This window comes from Schistocerca cancellata, chromosome 1 (assembly GCF_023864275.1).
Source record: "Schistocerca cancellata isolate TAMUIC-IGC-003103 chromosome 1, iqSchCanc2.1, whole genome shotgun sequence".
NCBI lineage: Eukaryota > Metazoa > Arthropoda > Insecta > Orthoptera > Acrididae > Schistocerca > Schistocerca cancellata.
Window position 1 is genome coordinate 546,754,672 of NC_064626.1, and position 27,089 is coordinate 546,781,760.

The following is a 27,089-nucleotide window of genomic DNA, read 5'->3' on the forward strand; positions in this document are numbered from 1 at the left end:
TACGAATGAGAGAATACTTTGTGACTCCCATCCACATAGTGAGAGATGGCAAACCATAATAAAATATTGCCAAATTTATACAGTGTTTCAACTAAAGAACGTAGCTTCTGCATATCCTCTCTGCTGATGGCTATTTCCTGCACTAAGAAACAGTATTTATCTCATGTGATGTAGGCAGTGTAACAGGGTTCATGATATGTACACATGTATATGACCCCCGCAAAGTAATGGAGGGGGTGGTTTGGCGATTATACAGAAATTGAGTACCATGCTGCACTGTTGTTGGCTGATAGCATCACGAGATCGACGCAATGAGACGTTTTGTTGACATAACAACTCGTTAAGATTGGTGGTTTGGACGTCGAGTAATAGGATAAAATGTGTTGAAATTAACATAAGCCCTGGTAACATTGCGAAACTGATGGAGAATATGTAAAAGTGATGAAAATATGACAAAAAATTTGGAGGGATAAGGATACTTACATGCTCGCCTGGGTGTTTGAAAATCATTCCATTCCTTCAGCGGTGAGATGGAGAACGGATGGCGCATACTATCCGTGGTCTGTGTATTTAAGTCCTTCTGAATACCCCCTCGTTCGATATATGGTTATGCACTGTAAGTCATAAAAAGGAAAGACGCAGTGTCCAAAGATTTGGAGGTCAGGATGACTACCACCTACGAGACCGAAATAGCGATCATATACCTTGATGTCTTCGAAAATGGTACGCCGAGACATCTGCTACGACGTCACTGTCGTAGATTAAATATAGAGATCGTCACCCTTGGACAGCTGTTTGGAAACGCTCCGCAGTGCCGCACTCTCTTCCAGTTTCCATATGTTACGATATCTTCCACATTTTTGTCAATAAGATACACCACCTCTGTCTTTTATTTCAACCATCTTGTGTGGTGTGGGAGCAGCAAAATTTAGACCATGCGATTCCCAGCTTACTGTGAGAGCCAATGGAGCAAAACGTGTTAATGTCGGCTCTAGCACCTGACACAGGTCTCAAAGTTATGGTAGAAAGACAATATGTATGGCTGTGTACGTAGCGCTAGTCATAAAGTTCTTTGATGTCTTACAGCAAAAAACAATGTATCAAACTGCTTATGAAACAACAACACTAGAAGCCTCTACTTGGGACTGATTGACTCCTGTGGACTAATACAAGTACAGTACGGTATATTTAATGGCATCACCACATTTGATCGATGTCAACACACAGACGGTATTTGTTCTCGATATACCAGGAGAGAGAGGAGAGTTAAAATCTTAATGAGTCTGTACCAGGTGCCATTAGTGAAGTTTTTATGGTTCGTAGTTTTACTCCATGGGATATTATAGACAATCATTCGATATCAATGAATTGTAAGTGTTATGCTTCTGAATTTCTTTATGCAGCCCATGTATACTCTGCATGGCTGCGAATTCCTTTCTGTAGGTCAGTGTGCTATTTTTCTAGTTTGATAGCTCCCTACCCAGTCAGTGACAGATGGAGGACTAGATGGCCTTCTAAGTAATGGAACAGTCCTGTCGGAACGTGATTGGTTTAAAGATAATTAGTGGGCGTCTGCTACTAACTCGTCTAAATCAAGTGGATTCAAATGTTATATAACGAAGACTGGAGGATTCGTGAGAATACGGCAGGTAAACGATACTTTGACGAAAGGAGAGTTAGAGGTGAGATGTCTGCCGTTTCTTCTAAGTATTGTGGGCAAACATATTACAACCTCTCACACACGTCTGACGAAGTGACAGCAATGAGAGAATTAGAGACTAATACGAAGGTTTCTACAGAGAGACAATCAGCAGCAGAAGTTCTTTCTTTGTTTTCTCTATAAATAAGAGACAACATTCTCCCGTGGGTTTTGTGTGCCTATAAATGGATGGAGTGACATTTTAATAGGTAGACTAAATTTACATCTACATCTACGAGGGCTGTTCAGAAATTAAGCTCCGATTGATCGCGAAATGGGAACCACAGTGAAAATTAGAAATGTTTTATTTTTAACAGTTAGCTACACCATCCAGCTACTTCGCTACGTAGTTGCCGTTCTGACTAAGACATTTGTCGTAGCGTTGTACCAACTTTCCAATACCCTCATCATAAAAGACAGCCGCCAGTGCTTTCCGCCAATTCTCTACGCTGGCCTACAGCTCGTTTTCTGTGCCAAAATGTTGTATTCATAGCCAGCGGTTCATGTGAGCAGAAATGAAACGCAGGGGGAGTCAATTACGGGCTGTATTGTGGGCAGTCAAACATTTCCAATTGAAAACGATGCAGGAGCATCTTCATTGCCCCTTCAGAATGCGGCTGAGAATATTGCCTTGTAGAAGAAACTGCACGACAGTTATGTAATGTTGGCTGTATAGCTTCAGGCCAAATTTCTCACCAGGTCCTCGTACTTGGCGGGAGAAACTATTCTCTAGACAACTTTACGCGATCACTGTGAGCTCAGAAATGAGAGGAGTGACGTGATGCTATCTAGGGTCAGACTAGAGACACTGCCCAACACATCTGTGCAAAGCTTTATCGGATTATCATAGTCGTTTCCATTTCGCGATCAATCGGAGCTTACTTTCTGAACAGCCCTCGTATATGCATCTCTTGCAAGCCATCGTACGGTGCATGGCGTAGGGTATCATGTGCCACTACTAGTCATTTCAATTCCAATTCCACTCGGAAATAGAGCGAGGCAGAAGAAGACCGTCTATACGTCTCTGTACGAGCGCTAATTTATCTGATCTTATCTTTGTGGTTCGCATGCGAGATGTATGTTGACTATAGTAGAATCCTTCTGTAGTCAGCTTCAAATGTCGGTTCTCAATAGCGTTCCTTGTAAAGAACATCGCATTTTCTCCAGCGATTCCCATTTGAGTTCTCATAGCATCCTCAGACTAATATGGAAGGAGTCAATAGGAATGCTTCTATAGGGCTATATTGTTAGGAAAACCTGGGTCTGCAGCCCCGTACACTTTTGGGATTTGGCGGTCGGTAGACAGGTATTTTGCTATTGCTCACTTGGTTAGCCTTTCTGGGATATTTCGAAAACACATCTCGGAAAGTTTAATTTGGCAGAAGGGATGAGGGGAAGCTTATTGTTCAACATCATGGTATTTGCACCGGCGACATTTAAGCACACAGTCCTCTTGAGGAGGATAGGATAACTTTGCGAGTCTGTAATTATTAAGTGTCTGTTGTCGGCTGGGAGCGGTACAGCCGTCACGCACGAGTGGAGTTTTGCGACCCGGTGACGGCGGTGGTAACTATTCACACGCGACCCGATAGTGAGGGCGGGGATGGAGGCGGAGATATTGTGGGGGTGGAGAAGAGAGTGAAACATTCTACTGCTCCCCATAGACAGTTCTCAACAGGATTAGTTCAGGAGCAGTATACAAGAATTCTAAGTGCCTTACTTCCAACAGCATGACAAGGCAACCGAGAAACAAAACGCAATTACCAACCATTTTGGTATCGGGGGATATGACTACCTAGCCGGTCGGAAGCCTCCAAAGATGTCAACGGGAAGTGTCTTCAATGGTTACCTGGCGACTGTAATCCGACTGCATGAGAAAAAAAATACTTGCAATACAAAGGGATTCTCATGATCAATTTATTTAATTAATCAATTTGATATCAATGCCAGCTGGGGAAACCCATGATAACATTATGGGGAGGGGCAATTAATCAATTTGATAGCAATTTGATATCGAAAGTGCACCAGAAACCACCTCATTCCAGTACTCACGTTCACGTGTGGTTTTAGTTCACGAGGCCGACATGCCTCTGCCTGTGTGCTGAACAAGCCTAACTGTTAGATACGTCCTTACTGAGTGTGTCGGTTGTTGACTCGAAGGAAGATATGTTTTGTGCCTCTCACAGCTGCAGACAACAAGACAGTTCTTTTGGTCACAGCGTAGAAGTAATGAACAATACGAAGTAGAAACCGTGGCCCCCAAGCGCAGAAGAGGCTGGCCACCACAGACAAAGCGACAAAAGTTCACCCGACAGCTTGCGCTGAAAAATGATACAAGCCTCGAAAGTTGCATAGTGTATAAACCTTGTCACTTAGTGAACACGACCTTGTTAACAGAAGTTCTGAAAAATTATTTTTAACTGAAACGTCATGCTCTCCAACCGGTTTCACCTTACAGTTACCGTAAGGAAGAATTAAGACGGGAACCTTATCAGTTACCAAGCGACTGCAGGAAACCTGGTCCTACAGAAAAGTTCAGTGCTGTGTCTTCCAGAAGATAAGGAACGAGTCATACATAGAACAGCACCAAGCTGCTAATTCTCAGGTGCAACTGAATTAAGGATAGTCTCCAACAGTGGGTGCAATGGGTACTTTATGCATCTGTTACACGTTACTCAACCAGCTACGAAGTGGACACCCATCCGCCAAACGCAGATGTAAGTGGAGACACGTCTGCAGTCGCCAATTAGTTAGTACATTATCAACAGTACCTCAAGAGATCAAGACTCGTCCAGAGTCGCCGCCAGGAAGAGTCCAACTGAACATCCTGCGAGTGAAATTAGTTATCGTTAACTGGATTCAGGACTAGACCAGAGTGAGAGACAGGTCTGTACAATGAACACTGAAGGAGGAGGAGGAGGAGGAGGAGGAGGGTGGTGGTGGTGGTGGTGGTGGTGGTGGTGGTGGTGGTGGTGGTGGTGTGTGACGAGCGTCTCCCGTCGGGTAGACCGTTCGCCTGGTGCAAGTCTTTCCAGTTGCGCCACTTCGGCGACTTGAGTGTCGATGGGGATGAGGAGGAGATGATGATGATGATGATGATGATGATGATGATGATGATGATGATGATTAGGACAAAACACAACACCTAGCCCCTGAGCAGAGAAAATCTCCGACCCAGCCGGGAATCGAACCCGGTCCCGTTGGTACGACAATCCGTCGCGCTGACCACTAAGCTACCGGGACCGACACTAAATAATCATTTGCACGCACTAATCTTCCTACCACAGCTATGTATTTTCAAGGTTTCTTTAAACACAATAATTAATTGTAAATCTATGATAATCTGCATTGCCATCATTTTGCTATAGATGTTACCAAACGCTGTTTATCCCTGTGACGAAACTGTTCAGTTGCAGCGTGCATGCAAGCCCCCAGACACACCCTACTTACTTTGGTAGGGGCTTCTCTTACTGTCACATTTGTACGTTTGATGACAAGTGTATTTGACGAATATAGGATTTAGTACCTTTTTTCAGCTTTCCTGGTAATTCAGCTTTTTCTTGTATCTGCTTCGTTTCATACCTTTCCAGTACGTATTTAAATTATTTGCTTTTGCTAGTACGATAGAGGAATTAAAGGACTCCGTGGTGTCGTGGCTCGAAGGCCAGGAGGCAGGTTTGTTTATTTTGCAGAATGGAACAGGAAAGCTACTATATTGTTTCCTCAAATCTCTGTCGCCATGGAGATACGATGGAAAATTAGTCAGTACCTGAATGGAGTTAAGCCTGAGGTTAAGCCACTCTTAAGCACGGGAAATGGGCGTTTGAGGCAGATGTTAAAATCCCACATTGCTACCCTGATGGAGGTTTTAATGTAGATTTTCCCTTTTCTTTCTACGACCTGTTACGAAGCGTTATATATATATATTTTGTGTGTGTGTGTGTGTGTGTGTGTGTGTGTGTGTGTGTGAGGGACGGATGGATCACCATCAATACTGTAACGTACCCTCGCTCTATGATATGCTGAAAAATAGTTTGAAATTTAACCTAGTTATTCGCACGAAGTCTGGACGAACCATACGCCCAACCTGCGTCCCTCTTACTGCCACACAATAGAGATTTTTCCCACCAATAGGGTTCGAACCGTCTACCTCAGAGTCCAGCGCCAGTGTAACTAGTGTGCGCTACCGGTCTCGGCTGCAGAGGAACATACCTGTATACAGTATACGCACCTAATCCCTTTCAGACATTTTTCAAATGAAATCGTTGCCAGTTATGGGCTGTACAGTTTTCAAACTTATTTGCTATTTCCCAATATCGACCATCTAGTCATTGTCAGGAAACATCAGATAACCTGTATGTACCATGTTGCAAGAGATATAACATGCAGATCAATCCACGAGTGCATCACATATGGAGCCACTTCTAACAACTAACACGATCACTGAGAACACGCATATAATATGACCACTTGCAGTGTGAAGTACAAAACATGTCAGAGTGAAACTGGACAACTTCTGGACACTTTCAGTACTTCTCAATATGTACTGAAACAGTTAATTTACAAACGTATGGAATTCTATAACATATTAACAGAATCTTCCGTCGGTTCTTGGTAGAACAACATTATAATAAATGAGAAGCACCAGTTTGCTTTTGTTCTACAACGTTGTAGTATTCTATAACATTTATCATTTAGTTTTGATAGGAATACAATTTTTTGTGTGCAGTGACGTATTCGTAATATGGAATATAAATCGTCACAAAGTTACTCCCCAACTCAGGACAACGTTGCAACATGAAGTCTAAGACAGTACAGTTAAATTCCTCTGTCACAAAGATAACTTTACCTAGTGTTTACGTCACTGATGCTTACAACGCCAGTGTTTATACAGTGTCTGTATCTTTACACTGCAATGACCTTCAGACACATCATGTCTGATGGACATTACATTGTCAAGATACACTCACTGTAGCAACACAGCATCGTAACAGTCAATGATGTATCCACCCTACGATAGGCTAAAATGTGCGGGCATCACGAATTTTACGAGCATAAGGGTTGTGAATACGTGACATGTGAATGCTTGGAACGGTCCTCGAGGCATGTCGCGTACCCCAAGTGGTTAAGGCGACCTCTGGCGATCAGCGGGAAATCCGGTTCGAGTCCAGGTTCGGCACAAATTTTCATGTGTCGCAAAATGACGTTTCTTTGCGCACATTTATTACCTTGTTACAAATTTTCCCAGTTTAATCGATATTGTTTATCTATAATCAGAAAAAACGTTTAGACAAAGTTTGTCAATTTGGTGAAACATATTCTTCCAGTTTCCTTAAATCCAAATAATTATAGAGCTGTACTCACTGAAACAAAATAAGAATAAAAAACTGCATTAAGCAAGATAATTGAACAATGTTTTACACACTTTTATGGATGTGTTCAGTGGAAACATACGACAAAGTCATTGGAATTTTAATACAGTAAGCAAGATAATTAGCCCAAACTGTTTGGTACCTAGTTACAAGTTCAGTGGTATGATAGAAAACAACGCCATAATACATCTGATACAACACTCTGAGCAAATGTATGGCAGAAGAAAATCTATCAGTAACGCTTCGCATTTCTCTAGTTTTACCGTCTGTTAATTTCGTAACACACGAAGAATGGACGTCGAAGAGATTTACCTGTTCCAGGTGTACGTGCGAATGTGTACAGTGTGTGATGTTTGACTTTATTTCCGTGCATTAAAATTAAGGAAAAATAGTTGTTTTCGCACATTCCAGCGAAAGGCCCAGTCGAGGCACGCAACATGAGGTAGTGAAAATGTGAAATCTGACAGAAAAACGGATCAGTTTCCAGATTCCTTCAGTTGTGCGCTTTCCTCTGGTAGACAAGAATGGCCGTTAGCAGAACTGGCTCCTTACCTGCAATTCTAAGAAGGCGTTCGATAGCGGCCACATCGCGCGTGGGCGGTGGTCAGGTTGTGTTCGCAGCTGGTAGCTTTCTCAGCCCGATTACGGGAACCGACCGGAGCCTCTGTCCGCTCAGCCATGCAAAAACACATCGGTGCTGTTCTATGGAAATTCTCCGACGATGCAAAATAAACTCGTGAATTCCAGTCTTGCTGCACAAACATTCTAGAGTGCCTACATTACCCGTATTTGTCCACTCAGTACCTAGTAACTTGCGTAATCGGTCTGGAAACGGAGATGCCGCCGAGCCAGCAACTTATTTTCGAAATATGGAAATCACAAACCTAATTTGCATTGGGATATCTAATTGCAATATTTTTTAGACCGACGGCAAATACCATCAGAATGATAAAACAGTCTATGCTCTCATCCAGAACCCCCAGATCACCCAATTGAAGAAGAAGAAGAAGAAGAAGAAGAAGAAGAAGAATTGTTCAACAATGGGAACTACTTTACAAAAGAAGATATGCCACTAGCAACTGACAAGGATGTTAATATTATCAAGTATTGCGTGGGTGTCCAACATTGTTTACGAAAAATGAGGTAAATTCTATGTTGGAAAATTCGGTGCTGTCTAAATAATGGGCCATCTGTGTGATCTAGGATCCATAATAATTATGCAGGCAAGGAACGCTGCAAATTTTTGGGTTTAGATTTTTCATGTCCAGTATATAAAGCTACCCAAAGGTGTTGGCTACGAAATATTCACGTAAAACTTTACGATTTGTTTGGGTATCTGTGGGATGATTTAACATTCAGTTCTTTGCCTCTTCGCCGTGCTATGGTTCAAATGGCTCTGGCACTATGAGACTTAACATCTGAGGTCATCAGTCCCCCAGAACTTAGAACTACTTAAACCTAACTAACCTAAAGACATCACACACATCCATGCCCGAGGCAGTATTCGAACCTGCGACAGTAGCAGTCGCGCGGTTCCGGACTGATGCGCCTAGAACCGCTCGGCCACTACGTTCACAGTGTCAGTTTTGCGTCAGATCATAAGTTTTCAAAGCATATGCACCTAGCTGGACAATGAAAATCACTGTTAAAGAACATACTTTACTTAATTCCAATATTGAAGGGTATACGCCAGCACTGTCCTCGGGGAAGATGCCAAGTAAGATGTGTCTGGGCCCTCGTAACCTGCGCTGTTTGCGCCACAGTGCGAATACAAAAGGTATAACCCTCGAAATTAATAGTTTTTACGACTTTCGCAGATTTTACGAATGGTTTTAAATGTTAAATTTGTCATTAAGAAAATATTCTCTTTTTAAACTTAGCGGGGAAGCCACGATACTTGCCGCATGGATAAAAAATGCTCAGATTTCCGATGGAAACATTTACGTTCGCAGCTAATATCTTTGAGATATCCAGAGTGTCTGCGATGCTGTCTGCTAGGAGTTAAAGATATTACTGTGAGGTTACTAATACCGCTATGCTCACATATTCACAGAATTAGACGGCACAGTATACATCAGAAGAGCTTTTACAATCAGATATTGCAACTTACCTTTCGTGGCCGCACCAGAGCCAGTTTCTACTGCCCGCTAAACAGGAACTTTGTTTTGCCATGGAAATTATGGTTCAGGCTTTCCGTAATCCTCCTAACGAATTATGGCCGGAGCCTGCTATTCTTTCTATTACCGTAGATGTTTTTCCAGCAGCTGTTGGAAATATACTATTCCAAATATACTTTCGGATAGTGCCTGCAGGAAGTAGATCTATGCTGAACAGTGCTGCTAGCGGGAGCAGGAATTGGCCGATGAAAATGCTTGAGTTGTCTTCGTGAGGCTGACTGGTTGAATGGGCTGAATGTTAAAACAAATTTTAGGAAGCTGCTGGGAGTTTCCACAGTCGAGTAGCCTAGTAGCAGTCTTTCTGGGTGTCTGAGACGTCTCGAGAGCCCTCTGGGTTGGAGAGGATGTTTTAAAGTGTATTTCGTGTTACGCAGTCGGTTCGCAAGTGCCAGTGAAATCTTATCAGTCATTTTCCAATTATCTAGCCGAGTGTCCTGCTTTAGTGAGCGTCCACGTGTTCGTTAGGCACAGGGTGTTCGGCGATCGAGGCGAAGTTCGACCGGTCTGATTGACCGGGAAAAGTCTTATTAGTTTCTGCCGAAACTGAAAATATGATGGTTTTTGTCTCATTTGACCAACTGACTTGGAACTTTATTCCAGTTTTGTCTTTCGGAAAATTATCGGTGGAAGCTGGAGCCAGCTGGTGGCTCTGTATGAAGGGAATAGCTCGCTCTTTTCGTTCACGAAATCCCTAAAGCAATACACACTGGTGCCTAGGTCGATGGCGTGTTCCTTGATTTCCGTAAGGCGTTCGATATAGTTCAACGCTGCTGTCTAACGAACAAGATGAGAGCGCGCGGGATATGGGATCAGTTGTATGATTGGACTGAAGAGTTTCTAGCAAACAGAACACACCACTCTAAAAGTATAGAAACCTCCATAAGTAAAAGTAACTTTTGGCGTACCCCAAAGAAGTGTTACGGGACCATAGCTTTTCACAATGTTTATAAATGACATAGTGGATAACGCCGGAGATTATATAAGACTTTTCGCGTATGGTGCAGTTAATTGTATAAAATATGTAGAAATATCAAGTGTGGACGGATTTTGAATGGGACGACCACATTAATCGCAGATGAGGCAAAGGCCAGACTGAGATTTATCGGAAGAATTGTCAAGAAATGTTGTCACAAAGGAGGTAGCTTACAAAACCCTCGTTATATCCGTACCAGACTGGACTGATAAAGAAAAACAGAGAACAAGCAAAAAAGAGCAGCGTGTTTTACAGGCTCATTCAGTAAGGGCGAAAGTCTTACGGTGATGCTCGGCCAGTTCCTGTGGCAGAAGCTGCAAAGAGAGGTGTTTTACGACACGATGTAATTTACTGTAGAAGTTTTGAGAGCTTACGTTCCTAGAAGAGTAAACTGATATATTGCTTCCTCTTACGTGTATCTCGCCATGAACGTAATTCGAATTTACGTGAAGGTCTACCTGCAATCGCTCTTCACGCGAACCGTTCGCGACTGGAGCAGGAAAAGGGGAAGTGACGATGGTACGCGAAGTACCCTCCACCAGGCGTATCGTAAGGTGGCTTATGGAGCGCAGGTGTAGAGGTAGAACGGTTTGTATTTTCCAGTCCAGTGTTCGTGTTTGGGCAACTTGCTGAACGCAGTTGCACTGCTACAGGGCTACAGACTTAGAAGTAATGAGAAGTTTAAGCCAGCCTAGCGCATCAAAGCAAGGCTGTCTTTCCTCATTTAGACTGGTTTTAATAATGTAGCAGTGCAGAGAATAAATCAGGATCCTCCAAGAAACGTTTCCAATTAAATCTGCGGAGCAGTAAGTCGCGTAATTAGTCTCTCGAACCGCATCTTACTGAAAGTTTATCATTCCTGGCAGCAGCCACGAGTATTTTCTCAGTTCTTGTTATCCTCCTCGATGTAGCAAAAATGTTCAGTATGACCCGGCGCACAGTAAAGTACTGATCGATGGAACAAATGGCGGTTCCGAGGGAGCGCGGATCCAGGGATCGGTTCTTTGGGTGGGAGGAGGGCACACAGTTAATTTACTGTCTTCTCCGTCACCCCCGCCCTCCCCTCCCCCTCTCAGATATAACTTGCCATCACCACACTTTTAACTTTGCGCGGATGTGTATGATTTTAAGAACAAGAAAATAAGAAAATACGTTTTAACACACTGAGACGACGAAAGTCATGGGATAGCGATATGCACGTATAGATATGGCGGTAGTATTGCGTACACGTGGTAAAGAGGGGCAGTTCATTAGCGGAACTGTCATTTGTAATCAGGTGAATCCTGTGAAAAGGTTTCTGACATGATAATGGTAGCACGACGAGAATTAAGACTTAGAACGCGGAATGGCAGTTGGAGCTAGACACAGGGGCATTCCATTTCAAAAATTGTTAGGGACTTCAATATTCCGAAATCCAAAGCGTCAAGAGTGCGTCGAGAACACTTAATTTCAAGCATTACCTCTCACCACGGACATCGCAGTGTCCGATGGCCTTCACTCAACGACCGAGAGCAGCGTCGTTTCCGTAGAATTGTCAGTCCTAACAGACAAGCAGTGAAATAATCGCAGAAACCGGTGTGGGACATACGACGAACATACCCCGTTAGAGCAGTGCAGCGAAATTGGGCGTTAATGGTCTATGGCAGGACACGCCCGACGCGACTGCCTTTGCTAACAGCACAACGTCGCCTGCAGCGCCTCCCTGGGCTCGTGACCATACCACTCCGACTCTAGACGACTGGACAACCGGTGGGCTGGTCAGATCAGTCCCGGTTTCGGTTCGTAAGAGCTGATGGTAGGGTTAGAGAGTGGTGCAGATCCCATGAAAGCATAGACTCAAATTGTCAACAGGGCAATGTGTAAGCTGGTGGTGGCTACATAATGAAGTGGCCTGCGTTTGCATGGAACGGACTGGGTCCTCTGGTCCAACTGAACCGATCATTGACTGTAAATGATTGTTTTCGGCTGCTTGGAGACCAAAATGCAGCCATTCATGGACTTCCATGTCCCCAGAAAAATAGTGGAACTGTTGTGGATGACAATGCGCCAACTCACCGGGCCACAATTGTTCGTGATTATTTTGAATAAAATTCTGGAGAATTTGAGCGAATGATTTGGTCGCCCAGATCGCCTGACGTACTCGAGAGGTAAGTTCGTGCACAAGATACTGCACCGGCAACACTTTCGCAACTATGGACGGCTGCAGAGGAAGCGTGGCTCATTATTTCTGTTGAGGGCTTCCAACGATGTGTTGAGTCAGTACCACATCGAGTTTGCTACACTACTCCTGGAAAAAGGTGTTGGGAGGTATCCCACGACTTTTCGCAGCTCAGTGTATTTTGGAATAATAGCACACAGCAGTAGGACGTAGCAGATTATCTTAGCGGCAGCATGGAGACGTCTGTGGTCCGGATGCAATTGTAATTACGAATTGCCATCATATTTCCGGATAATCCGATTGTCATAACTAGCAAGTAACAAGGTTGTTGACCGTTTCACCGATTAACCGTTTTTTCATCGACTTTTTAGTACGTGTAGCATTCATCCAGGGTCTGTATAGGCCTTGTTATCTGGAGACTGACCGAAAACGCGTCTTGACGTCAGCAGAGCTCGGGTCCTAATGAGGCGAATCTCGTGCTGGGGGCTTAGTTTAAATATTTAGCTTCGAAGAAAATCGACTTCGCAGAGGGCTCTATTTTCTACAGCAAACCTACCTGTGTTCATTTACAATGTTTTGGGCGGGCTGCACAGTTTCGTTAGGATGTCAGACACTGACTTTTCTTAACGGCCAAAACCGCCTGTCTGGCCTCTTTAGTGTATTCAAGCAAGAAATATCTTTCAAACTTAGCACTAGAGAATCCAGGGGAAAAATAACTTCTAATTAATTGCAATTACGATCAGCAAAAATTATGGATAGTACCTATATACCACTGCAACATTGTCTGTTTGGTATCTTTCGTCCGCCCTTGAAGCACGCACAAAATTAGGAATCAAATTATAGTAAAAATAAATTCCTATAGGGTTATCGTTGTTACACTCAGACGCTTGTCAATCGCTGATTAACCTAATTCTGATGTGAAGGTAATAGCTCTCCACAGCTAGTGTCTGTAGCATCACATACGTAATGTGATAATGGTATGTCAATAATACAGGTTGCTATGAAATGTAATCTGTGCAACCAGCCCCTTTTGCTACTGACAGAATAAGAGCCAGTATCTGGAGTGCGGTGGCAGTCTGTCGCGCCGGTGTTATGTTATGCGCGAGTGTGACAGACAGAAGCACTCTTGTATGCGATGCGAGAGCGATGTGTCACCTCCTGCTGCTGCTCCCGATGGCTGGGGCAGGTTTTTGTTGCCGCATCAGCGCCCAGAGAGAACATTGACATTTTTGTCAGCCTATTCTGAAGCGCCCCTCGCGCCTTCTTTCATTTCCCTCGTGCCATCTCTGGACGGACGGGAGGGGAAGAGAGGGAGGGAGGGAGGGTCGCATGTCAAGAGCTGGGGCGGCGGACTGACTTCCAGATTGGAAATGATGATGACGAATGGTCCATCAGAGAAAATAACGCCGCCTGCCGTGCCTTGGGGAGCAAGCCGGCGCAAATTGTGATGGGCAGTTATCGACAGCGCGAGTCAGCGTGTGCTTACACGGATTCTCGCTTCCGCTCTCGCTCTCTCTCTCTCTCTCTCTCTCTCTCTCTCTCTCTCACACACACACACACAGTGTGTTTCCAGAGCAGGGGTATCTACAGAAGTGAGTCAAAAACTGATGGACGGTCCATCAAGCGCATAATAAAACGCTCAGAACCTACTCGTCATTCCATCTATATGTATATTCTGCGAAACATTGTGAACTGTGTGGCAGAGGGTGCTTTATATTCTACAACATACGAGGACTGGTTTTAATTTTCATATATGAAAAATAAAGAAATTGAGTTAATTAATGAGTCTATTTGATTGCAGGTACATGTTTTCAGTTGTGTTACATGTTTCCAGAATGAGATTTTCACTCTGCAGCGGAGTGTGAGCTGATATGAAACTTCCTGGCAGATTAAAACTGTGTGCCGGACCGAGACTCGAACTCGGGACCTTTGCCTTTCGCGGGCAAGTGCTCTACCAACTGAGCTACCCAAGCACGACTCACGCCCCGTCGTCACAGCTTTACTTCCCGAGTTCGAGTCTCGCTCCGGCACACAGTTTTAATCTGCTAGGAAGTTTCGTGTTACATGCTGATAACCGCGTGCCAAAGTACCGTAGCACCATCCGCTAGATGAACTATTAGAAAATCGCCCAGCCCACTGATGAAATGGAGTATCGTGCAGTGATTAGCTTGCGTAAGAAGCGGAAATGTTGGAGCTGTGTAAAGCGAATCCAGAAGGCTAAATAAGTCATCTGTATTGGCCTGGCTCAGCTTTTCCACTGCTGCTGATACCGAATCACTGCACGGAGTTCTATACACTTTACGAGTGGGCTGTGCGATTTTATGTTAGTGCAAATAAAGCTGTATGGTTCCACACACCTAAAGGTTTAGTTGTATGATGTAGATATGCAGACTGAAGTGAAGACTGAAAATGTTTAACAAGGCCGGGTTCAAAATGGCTCTAGGGACCGTGGGACTTATCTGAAGTCATCAGTCCCCTACACTTAGAACTACACCTACATCCATACTCCCCAAGCCACCTGACGGAGTGTGGCGGAGGGTAATTTGAGTACCTCTATCGTTTCTCCCTTCTATTCCAGTCTCGTATTGTTCGTGGAAAGAAAGATTGTCGGTATGCCTCTGTGTGGGCTCTAATCTCTCTGATTTTATCCTCATGGTCTCTTCACGAGATATACGTAGGAAGGAGCAATATACTGCTTGACTCCTCGGTGAAGGTATGTTCTCGAAACTTCAACAAAAGCCCGTACCGAGCTACTGAGTGTCTCTCCTGCTCTCCGTTGGATCTTTTCTATTTCTTCTATCAACTCTATCTGGTACGGATCCCACACTGGTGAGCAATATTCAAGCAGTGGGCCAACAAGTGTACTGTAACCCACTTCCTTTGTTTTCGGATTGCATTTCCTTAGGAATCTTCCAATGAATCTGTCTGGCATCTGCTTTACCGACGATCAGCTTTATATGATCATTCCATTTTAAATCACGCCTAATGCCTACTCCCAGATAATTTATGGAATTAATTGCTTCCAGTTGCTGACCTGCTATATTGTAGTTAAATGATAAAGGATCGTTCTTTCTATGTATTCGCAGCACATTACACTTGTGTACACTGAGATTCAATTGCCACTCCCTGCACCATGCGTCAATTCGTTGCAGATTCTCCTGCATTTCAGCACAACTTTCCATTGTAACAACCTCGCGATGTACTACAGCACCATCCGCAAAACCTAACTAACCTAAGGACATCACACATATCCATGCCTGAGGCAGGATTCGCACCTGTGACAGTAGCACCAGCGTGGTTCCGGACTGAAGCGCCTAGAACCGCTCGGCCACAGCGGCCGACCCAAGGCCAGGATTTGAACCTGGGTCTTCTGCCCATTAGGCAGATGCGCTATCCACTGTGCCATCCTGGGACAAAGGACTTCCACAACTGCACGGACTACTCTAGCACGCCTCCATCCTCAGTCGATATTCCCATTCACACTTCCGTCCACTTGGTATTCGCGTTAAATTAGAACAGCATTGCAAAGGCTTTTCTTTAAGTTCATCTAGCGGCGTGCTACAGTATTTTGACACCTGGTTATCAACATGTACCAGGTCCGCAGATGTATATCTGGTAACATTGAAAGATTACGTGGCTTTATTTTTTCGAGGCTATAATTAAAGCTTTCAATACCCCTCGTATTGTTTCCACCCATTCCATTCACAGATGGAGCAGAGGAAGATGCTGAAGTGTCAAATGTAGATGCTTTTTTTTAAGTACTCTCAGTGCAATACCTGAAGGTTGCCAAGGAGCTGGGATTCCAAAAACATCGATCATGTGAAACTGAACTCGCCCTTTTCTCATGTGACATCCCCTAAGCCATGGATCGACGGAGTCAAGTGAAATAGTGTTTCTCGATTTCTGAAAAGCGTTTGACTCGGTGCCACATGCACGCTTATTATAGAAAGTACGATCTTATGGATTATCAAGCGAAATCTATCACTGGACTGACGATTTCTTGATAGGGAAGACTCAAAAAGTTGTATTGGATGGAGAGTCAGTCAGGTGTAGAAGTAACTTTGTGTGCCCCAGGGAAGTACGTTGGGACCCTTGCTGTTCATGTTGTTTATTAACGACTTTACAGACACACTGCAAATGATAGTGTTCCGTGTAAGGAACTGCTGTCTGAAAAAAGTGCAGAAATATCCAGTCGGATCTTGATGAGATTTCAAAGTGGTTTAGACATTGCTGTTCATGTTGTTTATTAACGACCTTAATGACATATTGCAGACGATACAGTTTTGTATAATGAATTGCTATCTGAAAAAAGTGCAGAAATATTCAGCGGATCTTGATGAGATTTCAGAATGGTTCAGAGATAGGTAACTTGCTTTAAATGTTCAGACATGAAAAGTTATGCACTTCGCAAAACAAAAAGCCGTAGTATCTAAGAGTCACAACTGGAGTCGGTCAGCTCCTACAAATTCCTTAGTTCAGCACTCTGTAGGGATATGAAATGGAATGATCACATAGGCTCAATCGTATGAAAAGCAGGTGGAAGACGTCCGTTCTTTGGTAGAATACCAGAGAAATGCTTCCGGTTTACAGAAGAGACTTTACAAATAACTCGTGCCACCAGTCCTAGAATATTGCTGAAGTTCATAGGACTGTACCAGATAGGGGTAACGGGGATATTCAACGTATACAGAGAAGGGCAGCACAAATGGTTTGTTTGACCCGTGGGAAAGACAGATGCAAACTATCCCGAGAAAGCCTACTTTCAGAGTTTTAAGAACTGGCTCCAAATGATGAAACTAGGAATATACAACCACCTCCTGTGTATCGTTCCCGTAGGTATCGTGGGGACAGGATTAATTACAGCTGGCAAAGAGAGAATTAAACAATTATTCTTTCCATGCTCTGTATGTGAATAGAACGGGAGGAAATCCTAAGGCACCCCTTTCACGGGACGTGGAAACGTACTTGGACGACGATATAGAGGTGTCCCAACGTGGAATTCCACGTTCCACTACATGGCGAAGCGGGAAATGAAAAATATGGCATTTCAGATTTTTGCTTCGTGGAGAGGAACGTTACCAATGAGATGCGGCGCTTAGGAACGCAGTACCTTAGGGAGTTAAACCCCAAGCTGTTTGAAAGCATCAGCATATAAGTATTACTCTAAAACGATTCGTTTAGATACGATTTGCTATAATAAAATTCAGGAAGCTACATATCGGTAGTTACAGGCTAGCTGTATTTGACGCTTTTAGTGTTATAACATGGGTCTCCAAAAGTATACAAGTATACCGTTTCAAGGCTATTGCACAATTATGAGCTATCAAAATTGTATCGTTTTAGGTACCTTTGCCATAGTTAAATACCAAATAATGACATTTGTAGATAGAACCGTTGCACATTGTGTAGGCCGGTCTTGGTGGCCGAGCGGTTCTAGGCGCTACAATTTGGAACCGCGCGATCGCTACGGTCGCAGGTTCGACTCCTGCCTCGGGCATGGATGTGTTCTTAGGTTAGTTAGGTTTAAGTAGTTCTAAGTTCTAGGGGACTGATGACCTCAGAAGTTAAGTCCCATAGTGCTCAGAGCCATTTGAACCACATTGTGTATCATATCTCAGGCACTGCAGGTATGTCGAAGCCGTAATGTTTTTTGAAAGCGTGGTGAATTTCAAAGATAAGATGTAACAGGTACGCGCGCAGCTGCTTCGAAATATTATTTTCACCCTTTGTTCTTTGAAAGATTCTGGGTCATTCTTAACAATTTAATAGAAGCATTACATGCAACGGTCGAAGTCGTTATTATTGTGCTGCAATTCTTGTTGCATAGACCGACGACAGGAATGTTTACGCACTGACCAGAAATCTTCATCTTACCGGTCTGTAACAGAAAGTAAACACAAGCTAAACACCAGAAGTTTTTGCTGTTATGAAACTTTGTGCAACAAATATATATGAGGGTTGGAACTTAAACAGTGGCAACTATTTATTCACAACCGATACAAGATAATTACATGGTTGCACGTGTTACTGTCCTTCAAAGTAGTCACCAGCGTTGTGTAGAACCCTTTGGCAGCGGCGTGGAAAGCGTAGTATACCGTTAGCAGGGTCAGTTCTGTTGATGGCGCCAATGGTGCGGTCTAGTGCCTGTCGAATCTCTGGAACAGTTCTGAAGAGAATGCCACGAAGTGGTTACTTCATCTTCGGAATCAAATCAAAGTCACAAGGACTTAAGTCCGGGGAATATGGTGGATGGTACAGCACTTCCCAGTCCCATCGACCAAACAGAGCAGCCACAGCTTGCGCTGTATGCGCCCGCTCATTGTCGTGCAAAATAGTGGGTGGGGTGCTCAGAAAGTGTCGCCGCTTCTTTCGCAAAGGTGGTCGCAGGTGATGCTCCAAAAACGAACAGTAATACTGTGCATTGACGGTCTGCCTTGGAGGAACGTAATGCGTTAGGACAACACCATCAAAGTCGTACACGAGAATCACCATAACCTTAGACCGCTCCATTCGCGCCATCAACAGAGGAGGCTCTGCTAACGGTATACTACGGATTCCACATCGGTGGCAACGAGTTCTACACAACGCTGGTGACTGCTTTGAAGGACAGTAACAGGTGCAAACAGTAACTCTTTTGTATCGGTTGTGAATAAATAGTTGCCACTATTTAAATTCCAGCACTCATATATATATTTGCTTTTATGGACTGTGTCTTGTTTGTACCTAGCAGGTAAATACTTTTTATAGTGGTGAAGAGGAGCTTAAAAAAAAACCTCCACTTTCATTCAAATGAAATTACAAGGCGAATCCCGGTCATGAAACAGGTGAAGTACGTTATTTCGGAGTAATGGTAGTCAATACTTCATCCATGTTGTGTCCTGCCTACTCGTCAAATATGGGGTGCCTAGGAAACCTACTTGTCGGATCGCTAGGCAGCAATTCAAGCAAATGGTATTAATAAATTTTTATTACAGTAAGGTAAATGACAATACTTAACTTTGAGAATTTACAATGGTGCATCTCAAGCGATGGACGACAGACAAAATAAGAAAATCTCTTCAGTATACCCAACTCCTAATACAAGTGGAACAATGAAACAATACAGTTCCTAAGTCGCTGCTGTAGAGATCGTAGAACGTCTTAGTCTCCAAGTGGGCTGCGGCCAGTTCTCTCCGCCTACACCGCAGCTGTCTCGTTGTCGTCCTAGAGAGGGGTCGGTCAGCGTACTATTAGCTGACGTCTTCTTCACTAGCCCGACTGCTCTAACGTTCCTGACCTGGGTGCCGGCGCTTGACTTTACGCCGGAACAGAGGATAAGGATATTATGCATGCACATATTAGACACTATACTTCAATTATGCTCTTCTTCGACAATCGCTAACAGAATTAACTATTTTACATGCGTCGATTTTCGTGAAGAAGCTATGTGATCTACGCACCAGATGCAACCAAGAACTGCCGCTAGAGAGCGCTGAGGCCGGAAATTAAGGTGAGGTGCACTTTCCGTGAGATACAGCAGGTCGTTTCAGAGCATGCAACCACCACGACTGACACCACGCCTTGCTTGCTATGCGATGAGAAACACGTCCTGTGTGATGACGGCTTAGCAACTGGTACAGAAATACTCTCCGCCATGCACTTCATAGTGTTTTGCAGAGTATGGATGTAGCTGTAGAGTGTAGAGTACACACCATCGAAAAACAGATTATGTTTCTGACCTAAAGAATTCTTTGACTTCACTTTCGTATTTTCGTGACGTCACATTATCGAACAAAATTTATCCTTGAGGATAGACAATAATGAAAGTGAGCAACAGTAATGAGCTGTCGAACTGCAGACTAGGGTGGCAGAACGGGAGCGGTTAGGGCGCAGCTGTAGCTGTGGGGTGGCGTGGGAGGTGCACCGGATGCGGGGTGCGTGGCGTCCCGCTTGGCTGCCCGCAGCCGGCAGCCAGTGAGAGCGTGGGTGCGTGCAGTATGGAGGCAGGTGCGGGCGGCTCTACCTGCCGTCCGTACCACTTGGGACGGGCTCCGAACGGCTCACTGTTGTTCAATAAAAGGGGTAGGTGCTCTGTTCCCGACGATGGGCACACAGTCCGACGAAAACGCAGTACTCTACTAGCAGCTGTCAAAAATGTCAACAAAAAACAAATAGAGTTGCGACCTTGAATATCGATGGTGTTCTTAAGTCCATAGTCATCCTTCAGAGCGACACATTTCTCACTACGACGGATCACTTGCGGAGACTTAGGTTGTAGAAGTTTGGATTTTGACGGTTCAGGAAACGTTCCATCTCGAAAATCACCTCGTTGTCATTCCGGAAATGTCTGATTAAAATCTCCCGTGTTTACAAGCCGCGTGACTTGGAATAAAATCTAGAGAAAGCAAAGACGGATGCTTGACGGTTGTATAGAGGTGGTAGCGGCAGTTTCAAACGTGCGCCGGCTTCTAGCACTTTCTGATGTCACTGGTCCCTCCGCCGGGAAGAGAGAAGAGTTTAATAATTCTTGACTGCACGTATAAACCTATGCAAGCTCTCGATAGAACACGACAAAGTTGAGACCTTTAGTAGGTATCTTTTCAATTGCATACTGATTTCTCATGGGGCCTGTATAGAGCTGAGCGTTCGCAAAACGTTGCGGAGAAGCTGACTATTGCGACGTCGCAGGTTTGTATTTCTCGTGGGCCCCCGTCCCTCACCGGACCGAAGCTGCTTGGAACTGCCCAACCCCTTTCGCGCATACGTCACTTCTGGAAGGTTCCAGACGCCGCTCATCGCGGCCCCGTGACCGGGACACAGCGCCAGCCCAGCAGTCAGTGCTTTTTACTGGTGATGACAACAGCACAGGAAGCTATCGAAAGCTCGAGTGTTTCATTCGATCTGAGACGGCTTCTAAATCGTAAAGATTTTATTCAAGCATGCCATCGTGAAGACTCGGACACATTTTGAAATGCCTGTCACGCAACGATGTCTTCATCTGAGGATGGTGGTGGTGTGGTGGTGGTGGTGGTGGTGGTGGTGGTGGTGGTGGTGGTGGTGGTAGTAAGCGAATGCCGTGTCAGGCGAATACACAGCGTGGTAGGGGGTGAACGATTAAACAAAATTTGATAGACAAGAAAAGTAGCGCGTATGACTGCGTTCTCCGTAGACTCAGCGAAAACACCCCCCGTGGAAAGCTTCCTATGCCACTTGTTCTTGACAGCCTCTCATAGCGTTGTCAGGAGGTAGCGGTAGCGTGCCCTTGGGACTGTTTGCATCTTGATGTATACCTGCAGACTGAAGCGACGAATGAAAACGTGCACCAAGGTTATGATTACAACCCAGGTCACCTGCTCACTAGGCAGATGCACTGATCAGTTCACCAACGTACCACAGTGGCTTTAATTTGCAGTTTCATGTCAGAAAGAACAGAGGATACGGAACAAAAAAGGTCTAATGAACTTATGTCCAGAAATGCATGGTCTAATGAATTTATATCCGGAAATGCATGGTTTCCACACTAGAGGCCATTAATTCAGTCATACGTTGTTACAGAGACTGCGGTCTGATACGCGCTGTACCACGCAGCCACAGTTACAGTAAGTGCTGAAAATGGCTTCCATGTGCCTCAACGCACGCGTGTACGCGCTGTAGCATGTTCTGTCTCGCGCATTTACATCGGCCAGGCTGCACCCGAACAGTATTAAAAGCAGCATGAATGCGCTGCTACATTGTCTCCGCATCTAGAATTGGCTCTGCATACACGATTTTTTTGAGATGGCCCCATAACCAGAAATCGCGTGGGTTGAGATCTGGTGAACGAAGAGGCCATGCAACTGGACCCCTAGTACGATCCATCGACGAGGAAGGCCTGATCGAGATGCGCCAGGACGTTGACGGCGAAGTGGGCTGGAGCACCATCATGTAACAGCCACATAACCCTTCGAGTCATCAGTCGCACTACTTGCAGCAAGGGAGGCAAAGTCACTCACAAGAAACGACGATAGTTCCGGCCTGTTAGGCAACGTGGAAGAAAGACTGGTCCCAAAATGCGGTCGCCAATTATCCCGGACCACACATTCCGGCTGCACCGATGCTGATGATTCGCTGTCAACACACCGTGGAGGTTCTGCGTACTATCCCACAGATGACTGTTAGGAAAGCTGAAGATACCACTCCGCGTAAAGGTGGCCTCATCTGTGAATAGGATGAATGAGACAGATCCCGCAATCGTGGTTGCCTGATGAAGAAACCACAGACGAAACTGTTACCGATGTGGAAAGTCCGTCCTAGTAAGCCCTGCACATGTTGTAAGTGATAAGGATAGTAATAATTGTTACGGAGAATGTTACACACTATTGTCTGCTTACCCTATACTGGCGGACCAGCTGCCTGGTACTGACACGGCAATCTCCTTCCATTGCGTTAATCACATTTCCCTCCAAGGCTGGTGTTCGAACATTTCGGTTTCGTCCTTCATGATTGCCTGCTTCCTGAAACGACCCTGTCTCAAACGGTGAAACACTATTGCAAACATTGAATGCTGTGGTTGTTGGCAGGGATATGTCTCCTGCTACAACCTTGCTGCATGCTGCCTGTAGCCATTTGCCTTTCTGTAAGTAAACGTCATGTCAGCAAGCTATAGATTCGAATACGGAAGCATTGTGTACAACGCTGTATCGCATCAACTACAAGGTGAATCGGACAGAACATTACCAATCACTGGTGCAGGAGCGGTAACTGTGGCTGCATAGTACAGCGCGTATTAGACCACAGTCTCTGTAAAAAAGTATGATTGAATACTCTTACGGAAATCGGCGAAACGCCGCGAGTAATGAGGATAGTGGGCAAGGGGCATGACAGTAGTAGTATGTGGATAAGTTGAGAATTCGGGTCTGGCGGGAGGCGTGCTGGGGTAGTTCGTGAAGTTGCATTGAACACTGTGGTTCAAATGGCTCTGAGCACTAGGGGGCTTAACTGCTGTGTTCATCAGTCCCCTAGAACTTAGAACTACTTAAACCTAACTAACCTAAGGACATCACACACATCAACGCCCGAGGCAGGATTCGAACCTGCGACCGTAGCGGTCACGCGGCTCCAGACTGTAGCGCCTAGAACCGCTCGGCCACTCCGCCCGGCTAATGACCACTGTGTCCGAATGGTTTAGTCGTTTCGCCGGCACGGTAGCTCAGCGTGTTCGGTCAGAGAACGGGCTGGTCTCCGTAATAATTAAAAAGAAAACTGAGTGAAGGAATCAACAACGAACTTCAACGGATGTCATGTGACGTCCGCTATGACCAAGTATAACGAACAAAATGGAAGAGAGAGGGAAAAATTAGTGGTCAGAGCATCTGCTTAGTAATCAGGAGACCTAGCTTCGAATCCCGCTCCAGCACAAAGTTTAGTTATCTCCATTGATTTCAATAAGTGCCCACTCGCAGTCAATGTTTGTAATTCCTTTTTATCTTACTCACATGTTTGTCGCCTGGTGACGCGTGTTGGTTTCTTTTGTGAGTTGACGGTTGGCTTAATGGGTTAATAATGTTGAAGTTTTACATGCGAAACGCGATGGCTATTGAGAATAAAAATCGTGCAATACTGGTAAAATTGTTGTGTCAGAACGGCAGCAGTAGCAGAGCTGCATTGTGGGAATATCGCAGATAGAAACAGCGGCATAGAAGCACCATGTCTATAAATGGGCAAAAGAACATGATCAAGAAATTGAAGAAAGAGGCGAATTAGTGTGCAGCAGGAAGGAGAAGGCAGCCCATGCCAATGGCAGTCGTTAGCGAAGTTGTTGCAGCTATAGCCGATAGTACAGCATTTGCCATAAATTCTGCGGCCAGTGCTCGAGCTGTGTTAGGAAAACTGTTTCTCCCCTGGTTACCTATTCAAAAGTTTGTGGCCGTTTTACTCTTGTATCCAGACAAAATGAAGCCCCAACATAGGCTACAAACGCTGTGACTTTGCCCTTCGATTTATGGTGCGCCTGTAAATAGGTGACATGTGGTCAGTATATATTTTTATGGCGAATGGGGCGAATTTTACTCTGCACGGTTCCGTGAATGCACTGAACTGACGCAATATGGTGTTCTATTCCGCAACATGCTGTGCAGGAACATTCTTTGCACTGAGCATATGTGCCTGTGTAGTGCGGTTTCACAAGCTCCTTCATTCTCGGTCCGTTTTTCTTCAGGATGATGTCGAAGAGATAGCATTTTGCGGGCCTATTAGGTGTACACTGATATCTGCATGTTTATAAGGACATCTTTGTATAACACGTGATTGCAGCTTTTCTACAACGCAAATATATGGAGCGACACGACATGTCGCTTGCCAGATGAACACTTGCTTCGAGAAACCTGTGATAACGACCGCATCATCTCCACACAATTTCAAAATGTATGGCCTTCCAGATCCTCCGACCTAAATCCATGTGACTTATGTTCGTGGTGATTTGTCAATAATGGTCTCTCTCAGGGATGAAACTTCCTGGAAGATTAAAATAGTGTGCCGGACCGAGACTCGAACTCGGGACCTTTGCCTTCTGCCAGCAAGTGCTCTTCCATCTGAGCTACTCACGCACGACTCACGACCCGTCTTCACGGCTTCAATTCCGCCAGAACCTCGTCTCCTACCTTCCAAGCTTCTATCAGGAGTGTACTCGAACTCTTCCTTTGAAGGAAAGCATACGACGACATATCGCTCTAATAACACCGAACATACTGAGAGCAACTGTCGCCATGCCGTGTTACGGATACAGAATGTTACTGAGTCGAGAAACAATAGATAACACGCTGTAACTTGTGACCACATCCTAATAAACATGCCAGAAACACCGGTATCATGTGTTTGATCGTTCATCGCCTTATCGTCCGCACACACTACGTTCTGGCTGCATTTAGTGCCATATTTTCACCTGGTGGCGGAAAGCAGAACAATTAATGTTTTTTCAGCATACTCCGTGAGCCCACTGGTTAATGAAGACACCTACGATGTTCAGCGTTCTGCGATATTCAGCCCGCACTGCAGCATTCATAACACCTAAGATTATTTATAATAATCCGGTATGTAGGGAACACAGATTTAAAATAAATGACTACTTTCTTCTGGAACAGTCTCAGACTTGAATGCGTGTGTGCTGCCCTAGTCACTAAAATGTGGTGTATGCACTAACTATACTAAAACTGAACGATAAATTTTTCATTGCATGTATGTCAGACTCTTCATTTTCCTTTTCTGAGCTTTCTTGTGTTTGCAACTACACTGTGCAGCACAATTAGAGGATCACTTTTTCGAAACCTCGTAATTGTTTCCCATTGCTGCATAAAAGTTTGAAATTTGGCTGAAAGGCGCCTGCAGTGTACTTGTGCAACAGCGTGATTCCCTGTGACGTCACCCTGGGGCTAGAGGACGCTTCAAAACAGCAAAGTGTCAACACATGGGAAAGAAAGCCAGAGCTCAGTAGTTCATGTGAGGTGTAAGGTGGGTTAATGATGCCACATTGACACCAAATTTCACCACAGTTCTGCCAAGTGCCACCGCGGACGTGTCGCACTCTCTCTTGCCTACATCTACATGGTTACTCTACAATTCACACTAAAGTGCCTGGCAGAGGGTTCATCGAACCATTTTCATACGACTTCTCTACCATTCCACTCTCGAATGGCGCGTGGGAAAAAGGAGCACCTAAATATTTCCGTTCGAGCTGTGATTTCTCTTATTTTATTATTATGATCATTTCTCCCTATGTAGGTGGGTGTTAACAAAATATTTACGCATTCGGAAGAGAAAGTTGGTGATCGAAATTTCGTTAACAGATCTCGCCGCAAAGAAAACCGCCTTTGTTTCAGTGAATGCCACCCCAACCCGCGTATCATCTCAGTGACACTCTCACCCCTATAGCGCGATAACACGCAACGAGCTGTCCTTCTTTGCACTTTTTCGATGTCCTCCGTCAATCCTACCTGGTAAGGATCCCATACGGCGCAGCAATATTCCAGCAGACGACGGACAAGTGTAATGTAGGCTGTCTCTTCAGTGGATTTGTCGCAGCTTCTAAGTGTTCTGCCAACAAAGCGCAGTCTTTGTTTCGCCTTCCCCACGATATTACCTATGTGGTCTTTCCAGTTTAAGTTGCTCGTAATTGTAATTTCTAGGTATTTAGTCGAATTGGCAGCCCTTAGATTGGTGCGATTTATCGTATACCCAAAATTTATCGGATTTCTTTTAGTACCCATGTGGATGACCTCGCACTTTTCTTTGTTTAGTGCTAATAGTCACTTTTCGCACCATACAGAAATTCTCCCTAGGTCATTTTGTAATTGGAATTGATCGTCTGATGATTTTACTAGACGGTAAATTACAGCGTCATCTGCAAAATATCTAAGAGGGCTGCTCAGATTATCACCTAGATCATTTATATAAATCAGGAACAGCAGAGGGCCTATGACACTACCTTGCGGAGCGCCAAGTATCACTTCTGTTCTACTCGATGATTTACATTTCCCTCCTTCTTTTGACGCCTCTGTGATTTAGGTCAGAACCGTGATTGCCATTGTTGAAATCACGTGGATTTCTTATGGGTGGGCGAGGAAAACATTTTGAGACACACCGCCACCCAGAGCAGACACGGTCTCTCTGGTGTGGTGTAAATGGCTTCAAGGAAACCACCCCCTTTACCTTAAGGAGTTAATATCCATTCGTTTCGCTGTCTAAAACGGCAGACCGC

At 44.7% G+C, this 27,089-nt stretch overlaps 1 protein-coding gene and 1 non-coding gene across 2 annotated transcripts in view; one reads left to right on the forward strand and one right to left on the reverse strand.

The window, feature by feature from the left end:
* LOC126179991 (low-density lipoprotein receptor-related protein 8-like) overlaps positions 1 to 27,089 on the forward strand; it is a 204,528-nt gene that overhangs the window by 108,964 nt on the left and 68,475 nt on the right. The gene's annotated exons all lie outside the window — the stretch shown is intronic.
* On the reverse strand, positions 15,720 to 15,791 carry Trnai-aau (transfer RNA isoleucine (anticodon AAU)). The gene has a single exon. It is a non-coding gene; the product is annotated as a tRNA-Ile (tRNA).